Consider the following 22,810-nt stretch of genomic DNA (forward strand, 5'->3'; position numbering starts at 1 on the left):
GGGGGGGTGAGGTTCTGAGCCTCACCTCTGTTGATCCCCAAATTCTCACCTGATGGCCCCCCTGCGACTGTGCCTGTCTTAGGTTGTTCCTCCCTTGAGGAATCTTACCCGTCTCTGGCTAACCAGTCATCTTCCGGGGCCATACAGGGAAATGTAAAGTTGGTAAGTGAGAGAGAAGCCATATTGTTTGCAAAGGTTAGCTTTCAACTTCTTTGCAGATTTATGCCCTGTGGCTTCTATGCCCAGCACTTGTCTCGAGGTATCTTTACCACCTGGAGGAATTATGATACTCGGTAAATTCGATATGAGGCACGAATTCTATTTAAGGTTTGTAATTAGGAAGGAAGAAGAAAAGCTATAGATGTAGCATATGAAGGAAACTTGGGAGGATTGATTATTTCTTTGACATATCTTCTTGTATAGTACCTTAAGTATGTACAGGTTTTAAACTACTAACTAATTTGCACACACATATTAACATAATAGGAATACGGTGACATAAACAAAGCAAATCTATAATTACCAGCCATCTCCAGTGAAGCCAAGAAAACCATTTAGGCACCCTAGGCATTTGTGAAAATTTATCTATGATATGATGGATATTTTCGAACTGTACTTGAACCATCAGACAAATTAAAGCAGCCCATTTCTGGGATCTGTTCACATCCCATATGTTCTTTTAACCATAGATAGTCTATAGTCATGAGATTTTGGGGTGCTACAACTTGCACCCCTCCCAACTCCTGGTTGAGTTCCAACAGTACAGATCCAGTCAAATTCGTTGTCTCACTGTATGCACATGCCAGCCTAGACATCTCCCTCCTCCTTCTTATGGCAAGTCCAGGAGACGGTGGGCTGGATGCAGCCACAACCGCAGCATCGTCCGGATCCCTGTGGAGGCTTTTTGATGATCATCCCCCGGCACGAGTCCTCCAGAGAGTGCTGATGCCGGAAGCTCCTCCTCATATCGTATCTTAGTTCATTTTCTGGGTATCCAAGCTAGGCCTTGATCTTCTGCCTAGAAACAAACAGACCCTTTGCCCACACTTTGACATGCCCTCTATACCACTGTGCAGAACTCATTGGAGGTCAGCACACAGTAACTGCTTTTTTTTTTTTTTTTTTAATTAAGAGAAAGGAATATTATCAGAAAAGAGTACCTCCATAGCTGATCATCTGACACCCTTTAAGTGATCAACATTAAGGATATTTAAAGCATGCGTTGATCTTTGATTTACCAATAGTTTTATCCTGTTAAGGAGTAATCCCCCTTTTCTTTCTTTCTTTCTTTTTTTTTTTTTTAAATTTTTAATCTACACTTACCTGAAGAATACTATGTTTACTATGCTCTCCCCTATATCAGGTCCCCCCTAACAACCACATTACGGTTACTGTCCATCAGCTTAGCAAAATGTGGTAGAGTCACTACTTGTCCTCTCTGTGTTGTGCAGCCCACCCTCCCCTTTCTCCCTCCCCCCCATGCATGCTAATCTTAATACCCCCCTTCTTCTTCCCCCCACTTATCCCTCCCTGCCCACCCATCCTCCCCAGTACCTTTCCCTTTGGTACCTGTTAGTCCATTTTTGGGTTCTGTAATTCTGCTGCTGTTTTGTTCCTTCAGTTTTTCCTTTGTTCCTATACTCCTCAGATGAGTGAAATCATTTGGTATTTCTCTTTCTCCGCTTGGCTTATTTCACTGAGCATAATACTCTCCAGCTCCATCCATGTTGCTGCAAATGGTTGGATTTTTCCACTTCTTATGGCTGAGTAGTATTCCATTGTGTATATGTACCACATCTTCTTTATCCATTCATCTACAGATGGACATTTAGGTTGCTTCCAATTCTTGGCTATTGTAAATAGTGCTGCGATAAACATAGGAGTGCATCTGTCTTTCTCAAACTTGATTGCTGCGTTCTTAGGGTAAATTCCTAGGAGTGGAATTCCTGGGTCAAATGGTAGGTCTGTTTTGAGCATTTTGATGCACCTCCATACTGCTTTCCACAATGGTTGAACTAATTTACATTCCCACCAGCAGTGTAGGAGGGTTCCCCTTTCTCCACAGCCTCGCCAACATTTGTTGTTGTTTGTCTTTTGGATGGCAGCTATCCTTACTGGTGTGAGGTGATACCTCATTGTAGTTTTAATTTGCATTTCTCTGATAATTAGCGATGTGGAGCATCTTTTCATGTGTCTCTTGGCCATCTGTATTTCTTTTTTGGAGAACTGTCTGTTCAGTTCCTCTGCCCATTTTTTAATTGGGTTATTTGTTTTTTGTTTGTTGAGGCGTGTGAGCTCTTTATATATTCTGGACGTCAAGCCTTTATCAGATCTGTCATTTTCAAATATATTCTCCCATACTGTAGGGTTCCTTTTTGTTCTATTGATGGTGTCTTTCGCTGTACAGAAGCTTTTCAGCTTAATGTAGTCCCACTTGCTCATTTTTGCTGTTGTTTTCCTTGCCCGGGGAGATATGTTCAAGAAGAGATCACTCATGTTTATGTCTAAGAGGTTTTTGCCTATGTTTTTTTCCAAGAGTTTAATGGTTTCGTGACTTACATTCAGGTCTTTGATCCATTTTGAGTTTACCTTTGTATATGGGGTTAGACAATGGTCCAGTTTCATTCTCCTACATGTAGCTGTCCAGTTTTGCCAGCACCATCTGTTGAAGAGACTGTCATTTTGCCATTGTATGTCCATGGCTCCTTTATCAAATATTAATTGACCATATATGTTTGGGTTAATTTCTGGGGTCTCTAATCTGTTCCACTGGTCTGTGGCTCTGTTCTTGTGCCAGTACCAAATTGTCTTGATTACTATGGCTTTGTAGTAGAGCTTGAAGTTGGGGAGTGAGATCCCCCCTACTTTATTCTTCTTTTTCAGGATTGCTTTGGCTATTCGGGGTCTTTGGTGTTTCCATATGAATTTTTGAATTATTTGTTCCAATTCATTGAAGAATGTTGCTGGTAATTTGAGAGGGATTGCATCAAATTTGTATATTGCTTTCGGCAGGATGGCCATTTTGACGATATTAATTCTTCCTAGCCATGAGCATGGGATGAGTTTCCATTTATTAGTGTCCCCTTTAATTTCTCTTAAGAGTGACTTGTAGTTTTCAGAGTATAAGTCTTTCACTTCCTTGGTTAGGTTTATTCCTAGGTATTTTATTCTTTTTGATGCAATGGTGAATGGAATTGTTTTCCTGATTTCTCTTTCTATTGATTCGTTGTTAGTGTATAGGAAAGCTACAGATTTCTGTGTGTTGATTTTGTATCCTGCAACTTTGCTGTATTCCGATATCAGTTCTAGTAGTTTTGGAGTGGAGTCTTTAGGGTTTTTTATGTACAGTATCATATCATCTGCAAATAGTGACAGTTTAACTTCTTCTTTACCAATCTGGATTCCTTGTATTTCTTTGTTTTGTCTGATTGCCGTGGCTAGGACCTCCAGTACTATGTTAAATAACAGTGGGGAGAGTGGGCATCCCTGTCTGGTTCCCGATCTCAGTGGAAATGCTTTCAGCTTCTCGCTGTTCAGTATAATGCTGGCTGTGGGTTTATCATATATGGCCTTTATTATGTTGAGGTACTTGCCCTCTATTCCCATTTTGCTGAGAGTTTTTATCATGAATGGATGTTGAATTTTGTCAAATGCTTTTTCAGCATCTATGGAGATGATCATGTGGTTTTTGTCTTTCTTTTTGTTGATGTGGTGGATGATGTTGATGGATTTTCGAATGTTGTACCATCCTTGCATCCCTGGGATGAACCCCACTTGGTCATGGTGTATGATCCTTTTGATATACTGTTGAATTCTGTTTGCTAATATTTTATTGAGTATTTTTGCATCTACATTCATCAGGGATATTGGTCTGTAATTTTCTTTTTTGGTGGGGTCTTTTCCTGGTTTTGGTATTAGGGTGATGTTGGCTTCATAGAATGAGTTTGGGAGTATTCCCTCTTCTTCTATTTTGTGGAACACTTTAAGGAGAATGGGTATTATGTCTTCTCTGTGTGTCTGATAAAATTCCGAGGTAAATCCGTCCGGCCCCGGGGTTTTGTTCTTGGGTAGTTTTTTGATTACTGTTTCAATTTCTTTGCTTGTAATTGGTTTGTTTAACTTTTGTGTTTCTTCCTTGGTCAGTCTTGGAAGGTTGTATTTTTCTAGGAAGTTGTCCATTTCTTCTAGGTTTTCCAGCTTGTTGGCATATAGGTTTTCATAGTAGTCTTTAATAATTCTTTGTATTTCTGTGGAGTCTGTCGTGATTTTTCCATTCTCATTTCTGATTATGTTGATTTGTGTTGACTCTCTTTTTCTCTTAATAAGTTGGGCTAGAGGCTTATCTATTTTGTTTATTTTCTCAAAGAACCAGCTCTTGGTTTCGTTGATTTTTGCTATTGTTTTATTCTTCTCAATTTTGTTTATTTCTTCTCTGATCTTTATTATGTCCCTCCTTCTGCTGACTTTAGGCCTCATTTGTTCTTCTTTTTCCAGTTTTAATAATTGTGATGTTAGACTATTCATTTGGGATTGTTCTTCCTTCTTCAAGTGTGCCTGGATTGCTATATACTTTCCTCTTAAGACTGCTTTCGCTGCATCCCACAGAAGTTGGGGCTTAGTGTTGTTGTTGTCATTTTTTTCTATATATTCCTTGATCTCTATTTTGATTTGTTCATTGATCCATTGATTATTTAGTAGCATGTTGTTAAGCCTCCATGTGTTTGTGAGCCTTTTTGTTTTCTTTGTAGAATTTATTTCTACTTTCATACCTTTGTGGTCTGAAAAATTGGTTGGTAGAATTTCAATATTGTGGAATTTACTGAGGCTCTTTTTGTGTGCTAGTATGTGGTCTATTCTGGAGAATGTTCCATGTGCACTTGAGAAGAATGTATATCCTGTTGCTTTTGGATGTAAAGTTCTATAGATGTCTATTAGGTCCATCTGTTCTAGTGTGTTGTTCAGTGCCTGTGTGTCTTTACTTATTTTCTGCCCGGTGGATCTATCCTTTGGGGTGAGTGGTGTGTTGAAGTCTCCTACAATGAATGCATTGCAGTCTATTTCCCTCTTTAGTTCTGTTAGTATTTGCTTCACATATGCTGGTGCTCCTGTATTGGGTGCATATATATTTAGAATGGTTATATCCTCTTGTTGGACTAAGCCCTTTATCATTATGTAGTGGCCTTCTTTATCTCTTGTTACTTTCTTTGTTTTGAAGTCTATTTTGTCTGATATTAGTACTGCAACCCCTGCTTTCTTCTCACTGTTGTTTGCCTGAAATATGTTTTTCCATCCCTTGACTTTTAGTCTATGCTTATCTTTGGGTTTAAGGTGAGTTTCTTGTAAGCAGCATATAGATGGGTCTTGCTTTTTTATCCATTCTATTACTCTATGTCTTTTGATTGGTGCATTAAGTCCATTTACATTTAGGGTGACTATTGAAAGATATGTACTTATTGCCATTGCAGGCTTTAGATTCGTGGTTACCAAAGGTTCAAGGTTAGCTTCTTTAGTATCTTACTGCCTAACTTAGCTCGCTTATTGAGCTGTTATATACACTGTCTGGAGAGTCTTTTCTTCTCTCCCTTCTTATTCCTCCTCCTCCATTCTTCATATGTTGTGTGTTTTGTTCTGTGCTCTTTTTAGGGGTGCTCCCATCTAGAGCAGTCCCTGTAGGATGCCCTGTAGAGGTGGTTTGTGGGAAGCAAATTCCCTCAGCTTTTGCTTGTCTGGGAATTGTTTGATCCCACCATCATATTTAAATGATAGTCGTGCTGGATACAGTATCCTTGGTTCAAGGCCCTTCTGTTTCATTGCATTAAGTATATCATGCCATTCTCTTCTGGCCTGTAGGGTTTCTGTTGAGAAGTCTGATGTTAGCCTGATTGGTTTTCCTTTATAGGTGACCTTTTTCTCTCTAGCTGCCTTTAAAACTCTTTCCTTGTCCTTGATCTTTGCCATTTTAATTATTATGTGTCTTGGTGTTGTCCTCCTTGGATCCTTTCTGTTGGGGGTTCTGTATAATTCCATGGTCTGTTCGATTATTTCCTCCCCCAGTTTGGGGAAGTTTTCAGCAATTATTTCTTCAAAGACACTTTCTATCCCTTTTCCTCTTTCTTCCTCTTCTGGTATCCCTATAATACGAATGTTTTTCCTTTTGTATTGGTCACATATTTCTCTTAGTGTTGTTTCATTCCTGGAGATCCTTTTATCTCTCTCTATGTCAGCTTCTATACGTTCCTGTTCTCTGGCTTCTATTCCTTCAATGGCCTCTTGCATCTTATCCATTCTGCTTATAAATCCTTCCAGGGATTGTTTCACTTCTGTGATCTCTTTCCTGACATCTGTGATCTCCTTCCGGACTTCATCCCACTGCTCTTGCATTTTTCTCTGCATCTCATCCCACTGCTCTTGCATTTTTCTCTGCATCTCATCCCATTGCTCTTGCATTTTTCTCTGCATCTCTGTCAGCATGTTCATGATTTTTATTTTGAATTCTTTTTCAGGAAGACTAGTTAGGTCTGTCTCCTTCTCAGGTGTTGTCTCTGTGATCTTTGTCTGCCTGTAGTTTTGCCTTTTCATGGTGATAGAGATAGTTTGCAGAGCTGGTACAAGTGACCGCTGGAAGAGCTTCCCTTCTTGTTGGTTTGTAGCCTTTTCCTGGGAGAATAGCGACCTCTAGTGGCTTGTGCTGGGCAGCTGCGCGCAGACAGGGCTTCTGCTTCCTGCCCAGTTGCTTTGGGGTTTATCTCCGCTGTTGCTGTGGGCTTGGCCTGGCTGGGGCTGTTCCTCCAAAATGGTGGAGCCCCGTTGGAGGGGGAGCAGCCAGGAGACTATTTATCTCCGTAAGGGGCCTCTGTGCTCCCTGCTGCCCAGGGGGTTAGAGTGCCCAGAGATCCCCAGATTCCCTGCTTCTGGTCTAAGTGACCTGTCCTGCCCCTTTAAGATTTCCAAAAAGCACTCTCCAAACCAAAACAACAGCAGCAACAATGAGAGAGGGAACAGAAAGAAAGAGAAAAAAAAAAAGGAAAAAAAGGGGAAAAACAAGCGATTTTTTTTTTTTTTTTTTTTTGTCCTCAGGTGCCGGTCCCAGGCACCCGCTCACTGGTCCTGCTGCCCTGTCTCCCTAGCACCAGGGTCCCTGTCCTTTCAAGGCTTCCAAAAAGCACCCACCCACTGGTCCCTCAGGGAAGGAACGCTCAATATTCTTTGTCCTCAGGCACTGGTCCCACGCACCCGCTCACCAGTCCCGCCGCCCTGCCTCCCTAGCACCGGGGTCCCTGTCCCTTCAAGGCTTCCAAAAAGCACTCGGCAAAAAGAGAGAAAAAAAAAGGGGAAAAACACGCGATTTCTTCCGTCCTCAGGTGCTGGTCTCAGGCACCCACCCACCAGTCCCACAGGGAAAAATGCGGGATATTCTTTGTCCTCAGGTGCCGGTCCCAGGCACCCGCTCACCAGTCCCGCCGCCCTGCCTCCCTAGCACCGGGGTCCCTGTCCCTTTTAGGCTTCCAAAAAGCACTCACAGAAAAGAGAAAAAAAAAAGGGGAAAAACGCGCGATTTCCTCTGTTCTCAAGTGCCGGTCTCAGGCACCCGCCCACCGGTCCCGCAGGGAAAAATGGGGGATATTCTTTGTCCTCAGGCGCCGGTCCCAGCCACCCGCTCACCAGTCCCGCCACCGTGCCTCCCTAGCACTGGGGTCCCCGTCCCTTCAAGGCTTCCAAAAAGCGCTCGCCAAAAAGAGAAAAAAAAAAAAGGGGAAAAACGCGCGACCTCCTCCGTCCTCAGGCACCGGTCTCAGGCACCCGCCCCCAGGTCTCGCAGGGAGAAACGCAGGATATTCTTTGTCCTCTGGCGCCGTTCCCAGGCACCTCCTCACCGGTCCCGCCACCCTGCCTCCCCAGCAACGGGGGCCCGTCCCTCTAAGGCTTCCAAAAAGCGCTCGCCAAAAAAAAAAAAAAAAAAAAAACCGCTCCGGTTTCTCTCCACCCGCCGGGAGCCGGGGGGAGGGGCGCTCGGTCCCGCTGGGCTGGGGCTTGTATCTTACCCCCTTCACAAGGCGCTGGGTTCTTGCAGGTGTGGATGTAGTCTGGATGTTGTCCTGTGTCCTGTGGTCTCTATTTTAGGAAGATTTTTCTTTGTTATATTTTCATAGCTCTATGTGTTTTTGGGAGGAGATTTCCACTGCTCTACTCACGCCGCCATCTTGGCTCCGCCCCTGATAAGAATATTTTTAAGGAAATATTTTTCAGTTTGTTTTACATTATATGTCAGTCTCTGTCATTATATAATTGAAGAGAGGAGTACATAGTTGGCTCCCAGTAAATTATTTTTTCAGTGGATAAAGAGTGAATTGGCTTTGTCACTAGCATTAGCCACCCAAATGTTGGAACTTTTCTAGTATTTCCATCACAGCTGAGTTGTTTTTTCTTTCTTTCCTTTCTTGATCCCCATGCTGGAGAATATGAGCTCACAGTAGCAGTGAGAAAATATGGCTGACACATTGCCATGGAGCTGAGAAGGTCGTTAAGACTTTATGCTTGCTTGGGGTGGCCCCAGGTGACAACTAATGGGACATGCTTAGCTTGAATATTAAGGCTACATGGGAAACTTATAGAATACATACTCTTATTACAGTCAAGACTTGGAGAGAGACTCAGGGAGGGTGATTACTTGTTCTGTATTGGCATTGTTAGAATCAACAGGTGGTTTAAAAATTAAATATAATATTTGTATCATGTATCCTAATATAATTGAAACTTTGATGTCTAAAAAGTTTATCCAGGACAGAGAGTAAGGAAAAATGGTGGCACAGTCTGGATTTTTCTGTATAATCTCGGTGACAATATAATTTATCACACAAAACAGGATACTTCTGAGATTCAAAGATTACTATTAATAATTATGCCTTGAAAACAGGTGTAAGCGTAGACTTTCCCAGACAAAGGAGAATGTATGGTCACCCTGTATGTTACAGATTGTTCTCAGACTGTTGGGAAAAGAAAGAAGAGATTTGGCTATTTCTTCCACATCTCCAAGGACTACAAAGGGTTACTTGTGGTTAAGACCCTGGACATTTTTCAGTAATAATTTTAAAAAATGTATTTATAACAGTGGTACCCTAATGTTTTGAGGTCAGGATCACTTTATTAAAAAATTTTTTTTTATTAAGGCATTATTGATATACACTCTTATGAAGGTTTCTCATGAAAAAACAATGTGGTTACTACATTTACCCATATTATCAAGTCCCCACCCATCCCCCAATGCAGTCACTCTCCATCAGTGTAGTAAGATGCCACAGATTCACTCTTTGCCTTCTCTGTGCTACACTGTTTTCCCCGTGATCCCCCACACCATGTGTACTAAACATAATACCCCTCAATCCCCATCGACCTCCCTCCTCACCTCTCTTCTCACACCCCTCCCCTTTGGTAACTGCTAGTCCCTTCTTGGAGTCTGTGAGTCTGCTGCTGTTTTGTTCCTTCCATTTTGCTCCGTTGTTATACTCCATCCACAAATAAGGGAAATCATTTGGCACTTGTCTTTCTCCGCCTGGCTTATTTCACTGAGCATAATATTCTCCAGCTGCATCCATGTTGTTGCAAATGGTAAGATTTGTTTCTTTCTTATGGCTGAATAGTATTCCATTGTGTATATGTACCACCTCTTCTTTATCCATTCATCTACTGATGGACACTTAAGTTGCTTCCATATCTTGGGTGTTGTAAATAGTGCTGCAATAAACATAGGGGTGCATATGTCTTTTTGAATCTGAGAACTTCTATTCTTTGGGTAAATTCCAAGGAGTGGGATACATGGGTCAAATGGTATTTCTATTTTTAATTTTTTGAGCAACCTCTATATTGCTTTCCACAATGGTAGAACTAGCTTACATTCCCACCAGCAGTGTAGGAGGGTTCCCCTTTCTCTGCACCCTCACGAGCATTTGTTTTTCTTAGTCTTTTCGACGTTGGCCATCCTTACTGGTGTGAGGTGATATCTCATTGAGGTTTTAAATTACATTTCCCTGATGATTAGCAATGTGGAGCATCTTTTCATCTGTCTGTTGGCCATCTGAATTTCTTCTTTGGAAATCTGTCTGTTCATATCCTCTGCCCACTTTTTAAATAGGGTTATTTGCTGTTTGGGTGTTGAGGTGCGTGAGCTCTTTATATATTTTGGATGTTAACCCCTTGTCGGATATGTCATTCTCAAATATATTCTCCCATACAGTAGGATGCCTTTTTGTACTGCTGATGATACCCTTTGCTGTACAGAAGCTTTTTAGTTTGATGTAGTCCCACTCATTCCTATATTCTTTTGTTTCCCTTGCCCAAGGAGATATATTCAGGAATGAGTTGCTGATGTTTATATTCAGGAGATTTTTGCCTATGTGGTCTTCTAAGAGTTTTGTTTTATAGTTTCATGGTTTACATTCAGGTCTTTGATCCATTTTGAGTTTACTTTTGTGTATGGGGTTAAAGAATAATCCAGTTTTATTCTCTTACATGTAGCTATCCAGTTTTGCCAACACCAGCTGTTGAAGAGGCTCTCATTTCCCCATTGTATGTCCATGGCTCCTTTATTGAATGTTAATTGATCATATATGGTTGGGTTTATATCTGGGCTCTCTAGTCTGTTCCATTGGTCTTTGGTTCTGTTCTTGTGCTAGTACCAAATTGTCTTGATTACTGTGGCCTTGTAGTAGAGCTTGAAGTTGGGGTGCATGATCCCCCCTGCTTTATTCTTCCTTCTCAGGACTGCTTTGGCTATTTGGGGTCTTTTGTGGTTCCATATGAATTTTAGAGCAATTTGCTTTAGTTCATTGAAGAATTCTCTAGGTATTTTGATAGAGATTGCATTGAATCGGTAGATTGCTTTAGGCAGGATTGCCATTTTGACAATATTAATTCTTCCTATTCATGAGCATGGGATGTGTTTCCATTTATTGGTATCTTCTTTAATGTCTCTTGTGAGAGTCTTGTAGTTTTCAGAGTATAGGTCTTTCACTTCCTGGGTTAGGTTTATTCCTAGGTATTTTATTCTTTTTGACACAATTGTGAAAGGAATTGGTTTCCTTATTTCTCTTTCTGCTAGTTCATCGTTAGTGTATAGGAATGCAATAGATTTAAGTGTATTAATTTTGTATTCCACAACTTTGCTGAATTCAGATATTAGATCTAGTAGTTTTGGAGTGGATTCTTTAGGGTTTTTTTTATGTACAATATCATGTCATCTGCAAACAGGGAAAGTTTAACTTCTTCCTTGCCAATCTGGATGCCTTTTATTTCTTTGTGTTTTCTGATTGCCATGGCTAGGACCTCCAAAACTATCTTGAGTAAGTGTGGGGAGAGTGGCCATTCCTGTCTTGTTCCTGATCTTAAAGGAAAAACTTTCAGCTTCTTGCTATTAAGTATAATGTTGGCTGTGGGTTTGTCATATATGGCCTTTATTATGGTGAGGTACTTGCCCTCTATACCCATTTTGTTGAGAGTTTTTATCATGAATGGATGTTGAATTTTGTCAGATGCTTTTTCCACATGTACGGACATGATTATGTGGTTTTTGTCCTTCTTTTTGTTGATATGGTAGATGGTGTTGATGGAGTTTTGATTGTTGTACCATCCTTGCATCCCCGGAGTAAATCCTACTTGATCATGACGGATGACCTTTTTGATGTATTTTTGAATTCAGTTTGCTAGTATTTTGTTGAATATTTTTGCATCTATGTTCATCAGGGATACTGGTCTGTAATTTTCTTTTCTTTTTTGGTTCTGCCTGGTTTTGGTATTAGAGTGATGCTGGCCTCATAGAATGAGTTTGCAAGTATTCCCTCTTCTTCTACTTTTTGGAAAACTTTAAGGAGGATGGGTATTGGGTCTTCACTAAATGTTTGATAAAATTCAGCAGTCAAGCCATCTGGTCCAGGAGTTTTGTTCTTAGGTAGTTTTTTTGATTACCAATTCAGTTACAGTGCTGGTAATTGGTGTGCTCAGATTTTATGTTTCTTTTTGGATCAGCCTTGGGAGGTTGTAACTCACTTAGTATGCTATTACAAACCCAATCTAAAGGTTCTTTTTTTCTCCTCCTTTTTCTTCCTCCTCCATTGTTTATATATTGGGTATCATATTGTGTACTCTTTGTCTATCCTTTGATTGAGTTGGGTGGTATTTGATTTAATTTTGCATTTGCCGAGTAATTAACTGTTCTTCTTTCTTTACTGTGGTTTTATTACCTCTGTTGACAGCTGTTAAACCTTAGGTACACTTCCATCTATAGCAGTCACCCCAAAATACACTGTAGAGATGGTTTGTGGGAAGTAAATTCTCTCAGCTTTTGCTTTTCTGGAAATTGTTTAATCCCTCCTTCAAGTTTAAATGATAGTCTTTTCAGGTAAAGTATTCTTAGTTCCAGGCCCTTCTACTTCATTGCATTAAATACTTCATGCCACTCCCTTCTGGTTTGTAAGGTTTCTGTTGAGAAGTATGATGATATTCTGCTGGGCTTTCCTTTGTATGGGATCTTATTTCTCTGGCTGCTTTTAGTAGTCTTTCCTTATCCTTCTAGGATTGCCTAGAAGAAATGGATAAATTTCTAGAAACACAACACCTACCAATATGCACTCATGAAGGAATAGCAGATGTGAACAGGCCTGTAACTCATAAGGAGATCCCTATTTGAAAGCTGCAGGAAGGACAAGATGGATACTTTCTTATAGTGAACTTCCAAGTTGTGATCTATCAAGTTTATGTAATGTTGTATGTCTAGTAGCTCCAGTTTCCCAAAAATCTACCTTAGAATATGTATCCTTCCTTCTCACATTGATACCACCTAAAGTACTTCCTAAAATGATTGGGACAATCATAATGATTTCTCTCCCACTTCTCTATCACCAAGCATCACAAAAAATATGTACTAACGTGTCCCTCATTATGAATTTGTATTAGCTATGAGTTACTTTATATAATTTAATTACGTTTCACATAATTACTTCAGCATTATATTGCAATATATACCATACACTGTTAATATTCACATGTAATTTGTAGCTGTGAGTATGAAGTTCTTGGGAAATTATACAAAAAGTAAATTTCCATTATAAATAATAGCAATTTTGAAAATATAAATAAACAATGGGCTTATTTTAGAATGTTAGAATTTCAAAATGAATTTGACATGGGTCTCTTAGGAGCTGATGTATATTGCTTCAATTTTAAATATTAAAGATTAGATAGTCAACAGTTCACATTATTTCTTTAGAGTCTAAGAGCAAAAATTTTTCTCTTGAAAACTTCCTTTAAGATGAAAAGGTTCATAGTTACCAAGTAATGTAGTTGCAGAATGGGTAAATATATACTGCTTTTAATTGTAAGAAATTGTTTAGAATTCTTTTTATCACCATTATTTTACAGATTACAACTATATATTATCTTCAGTTTTATATATGAAAATAAACATATTTGAGGTCCCAGTTTACCAGTTCATTTAGACACTTAAACTCATTTCAGTGTTCCAACTTAAATAGTTTCTATTATTTTATTTTCCAAATATATCATTTAGAACAATTATATCTAGGTGAATTACATACTAAAGTTGTCACCTTATGATAACCAGTCTACTAGATTTGACTGCTTATTTCTGATATCATAATTCAGTGCCATCAATCATTTTTGTATTATTTCTTTGTAAAATTTTGAAATTTACTCTATAGTACCTTGAAATTTACAATACTATAACATGTGAATCTAAACTATAAAATATTTACATATTAAAAGAAATTTAGAAATTATAGGTATAAGCCTCTTAACCCACTGAAATAACTTACTCTGAATTATACATAAATATTATGTATGTAATATATGTTATATATAATCAGTTATCCTTAATACCTATACATTTGATATTTTTGTAGTACTAATTATAATGATTATGGAAATGATAATGATGTTGGAGATATTTCAATCTTACATTGTATTCTATGTCATTCAAAATATTAGAGATGTTTCACTATCTAACACTTTTAATAAATAAGTTAAATGATACTTCCTGTGGTAAAAGACACATGAGATCTATCATCTTAAACTGTTGTATTGTTACATATAAGCACACGTTCTACAGTGTATCTCTAGAACTTCCTCATCTTGCATAACCAAAATTGCACTACTATTTCCCATGTTCCACTCCCTCTAGCCCCTGGAAACCACCATTCTTGCTTCCGCTTCTACGACCTTGACTACTTTAGATAAATGGAACCATGTAATATCTGTCCTGTGACTGGCTTATTTTACTTGGTATAATGACCTAGAAGTATGCCCATGTTGTTGGAAATGACAGGATTTCCTTCTTTTTCTAAGGCTGAATGATATTCCACTGTATTTATATAACATGATGTTTATCCATTCATCCCTTCATGGACATCTGGGTTGCTTCCACAACGTGGCTACTGTCAGTAATGCTGTATGAACATGAGAGAGCAAATATCTCTTTGAAATCCCGATTTAAATTTTTTGTGATAAATATCCAGAGGTGAGACTGTAGGATAACGTTGTAGGTCTAATTTTTAAATTTTTTGAGGAAACTCCATACTATTTTCCTTACAGTTTGCATCTTTTACATTCTCACCAACAATATACAAGATTTCCAATTTCTCTGCATTCTGGCTAATGCTTGGTACCTTTCATTTTTTATAATAACCATCCTAATGTATGTATGGCTGTATCTCATTGTGGCTTTAATTTGCATTTCCCTGATGATTAGTGATGTTGAACATCTTTTCATATACCTGTTGGACATTAGTATGTCTTCTTGGAGAAATGTCTGTGCAAACCCTTAGCCAATTTGAAAAATAATATTTGTTTTTGTTTGTTTTGCTTTTTGCTATTGAGCTGTAGGAGTACCTTTTATATTTTGAGCAATGATACCTTATCAGGTAGTTGGTTTACAAACACTTTGTCCCATTACTCAGGTTGTCTTTTTACTAAGTTGTCTAAATTTAGTAACATGTCCCTGTATGTAAAATGCTGTGTCTATTTTTCAAAGTCATTGCATTATTTTTTTTTTTTTTTTTTTTTTTTTGAGAGGGCATCTCTCATATTTATTGATCAAATGGTTGTTAACAACAATAAAATTCAGTATAGGGGGGTCAATGCTCAATGTACAATCATTAATCCATCTCAAGCCTAATTCTCATCAGTCTCCAATCTTCTGAAGCATAACGAACAAGTTCTTACATGGTGAACGAATTCTTACAGAGTGAATAAATTCTTACATGGTGAACAGTACAAGGGCAGTCATCACAGAAACTTTCGGTTTTGATCATGCAATATGACCTATAAACCATCAGGTCAAATATGAATATTCATTTGATTTTTGTACTTGATTTATATGTTGATCCCACATTTCTCCTATTATTATTATTATTTTTATTTTTAATAAAATGCGGAAGTGGTAGGTAGATGCAAGATAAAGGTAGAAAACATAGTTTAGTGCTGTAAGAAGGCAAATGTAGATGATCAGATGATCAGGTGTGTGCCTATGGACTAAGTATTAATCCAGGCTAGACAAGGGCAGCAAAACATCCACGGATGCAGAAGATTTCTCTCAAAGCAGGGGGGGTGAGGTTCTGAGCCTCACCTCTGTTGATCCCCAAATTCTCACCTGATGGCCCCCCTGCGACTGTGCCTGTCTTAGGTTGTTCCTCCCTTGAGGAATCTTACCCGTCTCTGGCTAACCAGTCATCTTCCGGGGCCATACAGGGAAATGTAAAGTTGGTAAGTGAGAGAGAAGCCATATTGTTTGCAAAGGTTAGCTTTTTACTTCTTTGCAGATTTATGCCCTGTGGCTTCTATGCCCAGCACTTGTCTCGAGGTATCTTTACCACCTGGAGGAATTATGATACTCGGTAAATTCGATATGAGGCACGAATTCTATTTAAAGTTTGTAATTAGGAAGGAAGAAGAAAAGCTATAGATGTAGCATATGAAGGAAACTTGGGAGGATTGATTATTTCTTTGACATATCTTCTTGTATAGTACCTTAAGTATGTATAGGTTTTAAACTACTAACTAATTTGCACACACATATTGACATAATAGGAATACGGTGACATAAACAAAGCAAATCTATAATTACCAGCCATCTCCAGTGAAGCCAAGAAAACCATTTAGGTACCCTAGGCATTTGTGAAAATTTATCTATGATATGATGGATATTTTCCAACTGTACTTGAACCATCAGACAAATTAAAGCAGCCCATTTCTGGGATCTGTTCACATCCCATATGTTCTTTTAACCATAGATAGTCTATAGTCATGAGATTTTGGGGTGCTACAACTTGCACCCCTCCCAACTCCTGGTTGAGTTCCAACAGTACAGATCCAGTCAAATTCGTTGTCTCACTGTATGCACATGCCAGCCTAGACATCTCCCTCCTCCTTCTCATGGCAAGTCCAGGAGATGGTGGGCTGGATGCAGCCACAACCGCAGCATCGTCCGGATCCCTGTGGAGGCTTTTTGATGATCATCCCCCGGCACGAGTCCTCCAGAGAGTGCTGATGCCGGAAGCTCCTCCTCATATCGTATCTTAGTTCATTTTCTGGGTATCCAAGCTAGGCCTTGATCTTCTGCGTAGAAACAAACAGACCCTTTGCCCACACTTTGACATGCCCTCTATACCACTGTGCAGAACTCATTGGAGGTCAGCACACAGTAACTGCTTTTTTTTTTTTTTTTTAATTAAGAGAAAGGAATATTATCAGAAAAGAGTACCTCCATAGCTGATCATCTGACACCCTTTAAGTGATCAACATTAAGGATATTTAAAGCATGCGTTGATCTTTGATTTACCAATAGTTTTATCCTGTTAAGGAGTAATCCCCCTTTTCTTTCTTTCTTTCTTTTTTTTTTTTTTTTAAATTTTTAATCTACACTTACCTGAAGAATACTATGTTTACTATGCTCTCCCCTATATCAGGTCCCCCCTAACAACCACATTACGGTTACTGTCCATCAGCTTAGCAAAATGTGGTAGAGTCACTACTTGTCCTCTCTGTGTTGTGCAGCCCACCCTCCCCTTTCTCCCTCCCCCCCATGCATGCTAATCTTAATACCCCCCTTCTTCTTCCCCCCCCTTATCCCTCCCTGTCCACCCATCCTCCCCAGTTCCTTTCCCTTTGGTACCTGTTAGTCCATTTTTGGGTTCTGTAATTCTGCTGCTGTTTTGTTCCTTCAGTTTTTCCTTTGTTCCTATACTCCTCAGATGAGTGAAATCATTTGGTATTTCTCTTTCTCCGCTTGGCTTATTTCACTGAGCATAATACTCTCCAGCTCCATCCATGTTGCTGCAAATGGTTGGATTTTTCCACTTCTTATGGCTGAGTAGTATTCCATTGTGTATATGTACCACATCTTCTTTATCCATTCATCTACAGATGGACATTTAGGTTGCTTCCAATTCTTGGCTATTGTAAATAGTGCTGCGATAAACATAGGAGTGCATCTGTCTTTCTCAAACTTGATTGCTGCGTTCTTAGGGTAAATTCCTAGGAGTGGAATTCCTGGGTCAAATGGTAGGTCTGTTTTGAGCATTTTGATGCACCTCCATACTGCTTTCCACAATGGTTGAACTAATTTACATTCCCACCAGCAGTGTAGGAGGGTTCCCCTTTCTCCACAGCCTCGCCAACATTTGTTGTTGTTTGTCTTTTGGATGGCAGCTATCCTTACTGGTGTGAGGTGATACCTCATTGTAGTTTTAATTTGCATTTCTCTGATAATTAGCGATGTGGAGCATCTTTTCATGTGTCTCTTGGCCATCTGTATTTCTTTTTTGGAGAACTGTCTGTTCAGTTCCTCTGCCCATTTTTTAATTGGGTTATTTGTTTTTTGTTTGTTGAGGCGTGTGAGCTCTTTATATATTCTGGACGTCAAGCCTTTATCAGATCTGTCATTTTCAAATATATTCTCCCATACTGTAGGGTTCCTTTTTGTTCTATTGATGGTGTCTTTCGCTGTACAGAAGCTTTTCAGCTTAATGTAGTCCCACTTGCTCATTTTTGCTGTTGTTTTCCTTGCCCGGGGAGATATGTTCAAGAAGAGATCACTCATGTTTATGTCTAAGAGGTTTTTGCCTATGTTTTTTTCCAAGAGTTTAATGGTTTCGTGACTTACATTCAGGTCTTTGATCCATTTTGAGTTTACCTTTGTATATGGGGTTAGACAATGGTCCAGTTTCATTCTCCTACATGTAGCTGTCCAGTTTTGCCAGCACCATCTGTTGAAGAGACTGTCATTTTGCCATTGTATGTCCATGGCTCCTTTATCAAATGTTAATTGACCATATATGTTTGGGTTAATTTCTGGAGTCTCTAATCTGTTCCACTGGTCTGTGGCTCTGTTCTTGTGCCAGTACCAAATGGCAACAAACTACTTTTAGAAGAGGTGACATCTTAGCAGGGAAAATGATTTCCCTTTCTTACAACTTTTCAAAGTGAATTCCACATGAATTATTAATGTTCTATTTAAGATTTTTGTTTTGTTCTTTTAAAACCTAGTATGTTCATAGGGGCATTAGTGTATAAGAAATATTCTAAGATATGTTGAAATGGGGTTGGAGCGGGGCGAAATAAGTGAAGGTGATAAAGAGGTACATAATACAAATTATAAAGTAAATTAGTCTTAGGAATGGAAGTACAACATAGAATATATAACCAATGATGTTGTAATATCTTGGTATGGTAATGGGGAACTACATTTACTGTGGTGAGCATCTAGTAGTGTATATAATTATTGAGTCACTATGTTGTACATCTGAAACCAATATAACATTGTATATCAACTCTATTCCAATAATAAAAAAGAGACATGGAAAATTATGTTTGGTTTCTAAAAACTATCTGAAAAGAATATTTTTATGGAAATGAGTATTTTTGTTTTATAGTCTGTGATTATATAATTCAAGGAACATGAAATGTCTTGAAATAATAAGAAATAAGGAGTGTTTCTAATTCTTTTGTTCTTCTATGGCCTCAGTAAAAGTTCAGAGATGTCTTTATTATAGGCTCTGCATATTTTCTTAACATTTCATAAGTATTTTATGTTTTGATTCACATTATAAATACCGTCTTTTTTTTTTAGATTCTGCCATCTTTACTTTGTAAAGAAAGATACTTGAAAAGTCTACCACTTCTCCAACTCTGGAACTGTGCAGGTAAGCAGCTAAATTATTAGAGGATTTCACTATACTTGAGCAGAATGCTTCATTTGTTTTTAATAGCATGTGGTGTGTACCCAGGTTTTTCATACACTTACTGGGCACCCATGCAGCAGGTCATATGCTGGCCTGTCTGTTGGGCTGATGAGGGCGTACACGTATGATATTGACATTGAAAGGCAAATTTTTACCAACTTGGGCATTGGCTATAATAAAGCTAAGATACTTGATTTCTTTGATTAAAATATAAGGAAGGCTCTGTGGAGCTGCTGGATTTTGAGGTTGGTCAAAAGAAACTGATAGATTTCAATGATGATGAAATGTGTTGAGAAAAGGCAGAGAAAGGAAGAGGAGGCAGAGGGGAGAAAGTGGGGAAGGAAATGAGAGACAATAATGGAGCATATGATTGTGAGTAATTAAGGAGACACAGGCTAGAAACAGAAATATTTTTACGTGGTCTAAATTATACCTTATGGCTTAGAAAAAAAATAGGATTCTTGTGTCAACCTAGGGCCAGTGACAGAGAGTATGTTCAGTACTGTGTTTTGGAGGATTTTGAGACTAAATCTGGGCTCCAGGGCAACAAATGCTGTGATGTCAAAGTTGGGTTGTAGCGGGATGCGTGTTGACTTTGCCACATGTTACTCTCCATAACTTCTAGGAATGGTTTGGCAGTTGTAAGCAAATTCCCTGCAGATAAAGCAAATCATGGGCCTTCAGAGGAAGTAAAAGGTGTTTCATAAAGAGGAAAGCTAAGTTGGCCACATGACAGAGAAAAATTTTCCCTATGTTACTATTTTGTCTACATAAATAAATTTTAATACTGGTGGTATTTGTTGGTAGTCTAATCAGTATGGCCTCTCAGATCCTGTTCTTCTCAAGAGGTTATACCCTCTCGTGGGAAGAGTGCTTTATCGTCCCCCTCCATCTCTCAGGCCTGTTTTGCAGCAGAGCACCGCCAGGAGTGGCATGTGTGGGGCATGCCACAGGATGAGGTGGGCAGGGGGTGGCGTGGGAGCAGAGAGTTAGGGCTGTTTAAATTCACTTGCTTCTCAGGGCTTGCCCTAGTTGTAGATCTCTGAAATAGGAGTTTTCTCCTTCACAGTAGATGAACCTAACTTGGTGGTGTTTTCCTTTGTTAAAATCTGAAAGTTAGACTCCTATATTTTCTTTTGAGTTCAGATTTACTGATTGAGAAGAACATCTAACATCTATGAGACTGCCTAGGAATTGATCCCATAACTCAAGGTCTGAATGTTTGGTAAGAATCTACATAGAAATGAGACCATTTTCAAATTCATATTTTCAGGAAAATTATTTCCCTTTCACATAATTTTTTAAAGCAATTGCTGCATGAATTCTTAATGTTATATTTAAGATTTTTGTTCTTTTAACATATAGTTTCTTCATAGTGAAATTAGTATATAGAAGATATTCTAAGATATGTTGAAATGGGGAGTGGAAGACTGGGTAAAATAAATGAAGGGGATAAAGAGGTACAAACAGTGAATTGTAAAGTAAATTAGTCATAGGAATGGAAGTACAACATAGAGAATATAGCCAATAATATTGTAATATATTGGGATGTAACGGGATAATTATACGTACTGTGGCAAGCATCTAGTAGTGTATATAATTATTGAGTCACTATGTTATACATCTGAAACCAATACAACATTGCATATCAACTTTATTCCAATAAAAGAGGAAAGATAAAAAGAAAAAAATGGAAAATTATGATTGGTTTTTTCTTCTAAAAACTGTATCTGATAAGAATATTTTTAAGGAAATATTTTTCAGTTTGTTTTACATTATATGTCAGTCTCTGTCATTATATAATTGAAGAGAGGAGTACATAGTTGGCTCCCAGTAAATTATTTTTTCAGTGGATAAAGAGTGAATTGGCTTTGTCACTAGCATTAGCCACCCAAATGTTGGAACTTTTCTAGTATTTCCATCACAGCTGAGTTGTTTTTTCTTTCTTTCCTTTCTTGATCCCCATGCTGGAGAATATGAGCTCACAGTAGCAGTGAGAAAATATGGCTGACACATTGCCATGGAGCTGAGAAGGTCGTTAAGACTTTATGCTTGCTTGGGGTGGCCCCAGGTGACAACTAATGGGACATGCTTAGCTTGAATATTAAGGCTACATGAGAAACTTATAGAATACATACTCTTATTACAGTCAAGACTTGGAGAGAGACTCAGGGAGGGTGATTACTTGTTCTGTATTGGCATTGTTAGAATCAACAGGTGGTTTAAAAATTAAATATAATATTTGTATCATGTATCCTAATATAATTGAAACTTTGATGTCTAAAAAGTTTATCCAGGACAGAGAGTAAGGAAAAATGGTGGCACAGTCTGGATTTTTCTGTATAATCTCGGTGACAATATAATTTATCACACAAAACAGGATACTTCTGAGATTCAAAGATTACTATTAATAATTATGCCTTGAAAACAGGTGTAAGCGTAGACTTTCCCAGACAAAGGAGAATGTATGGTCACCCTGTATGTTACAGATTGTTCTCAGACTGTTGGGAAAAGAAAGAAGAGATTTGGCTATTTCTTCCACATCTCCAAGGACTACAAAGGGTTACTTGTGGTTAAGACCCTGGACATTTTTCAGTAATAATTTTAAAAAATGTATTTATAACAGTGGTACCCTAATGTTTTGAGGTCAGGATCACTTTATTAAAACAATTTTTTTTATTAAGGCATTATTGATATACACTCTTATGAAGGTTTCTCATGAAAAAACAATGTGGTTACTACATTTACCCATATTATCAAGTCCCCACCCATCCCCCAATGCAGTCACTCTCCATCAGTGTAGTAAGATGCCACAGATTCACTCTTTGCCTTCTCTGTGCTACACTGTTTTCCCCGTGATCCCCCACACCATGTGTACTAAACATAATACCCCTCAATCCCCATCGACCTCCCTCCTCACCTCTCTTCTCACACCCCTCCCCTTTGGTAACTGCTAGTCCCTTCTTGGAGTCTGTGAGTCTGCTGCTGTTTTGTTCCTTCCATTTTGCTCCGTTGTTATACTCCATCCACAAATAAGGGAAATCATTTGGCACTTGTCTTTCTCCGCCTGGCTTATTTCACTGAGCATAATATTCTCCAGCTGCATCCATGTTGTTGCAAATGGTAAGATTTGTTTCTTTCTTATGGCTGAATAGTATTCCATTGTGTATATGTACCACCTCTTCTTTATCCATTCATCTACTGATGGACACTTAAGTTGCTTCCATATCTTGGGTGTTGTAAATAGTGCTGCAATAAACATAGGGGTGCATATGTCTTTTTGAATCTGAGAACTTCTATTCTTTGGGTAAATTCCAAGGAGTGGGATACATGGGTCAAATGGTATTTCTATTTTTAATTTTTTGAGCAACCTCTATATTGCTTTCCACAATGGTAGAACTAGCTTACATTCCCACCAGCAGTGTAGGAGGGTTCCCCTTTCTCTGCACCCTCACGAGCATTTGTTTTTCTTAGTCTTTTCGACGTTGGCCATCCTTACTGGTGTGAGGTGATATCTCATTGAGGTTTTAAATTACATTTCCCTGATGATTAGCAATGTGGAGCAT

The sequence above is a fragment of the Manis javanica genome, chromosome 2, assembly GCF_040802235.1.
Source record: "Manis javanica isolate MJ-LG chromosome 2, MJ_LKY, whole genome shotgun sequence".
NCBI classification, from domain to species: Eukaryota; Metazoa; Chordata; class Mammalia; order Pholidota; family Manidae; genus Manis; species Manis javanica.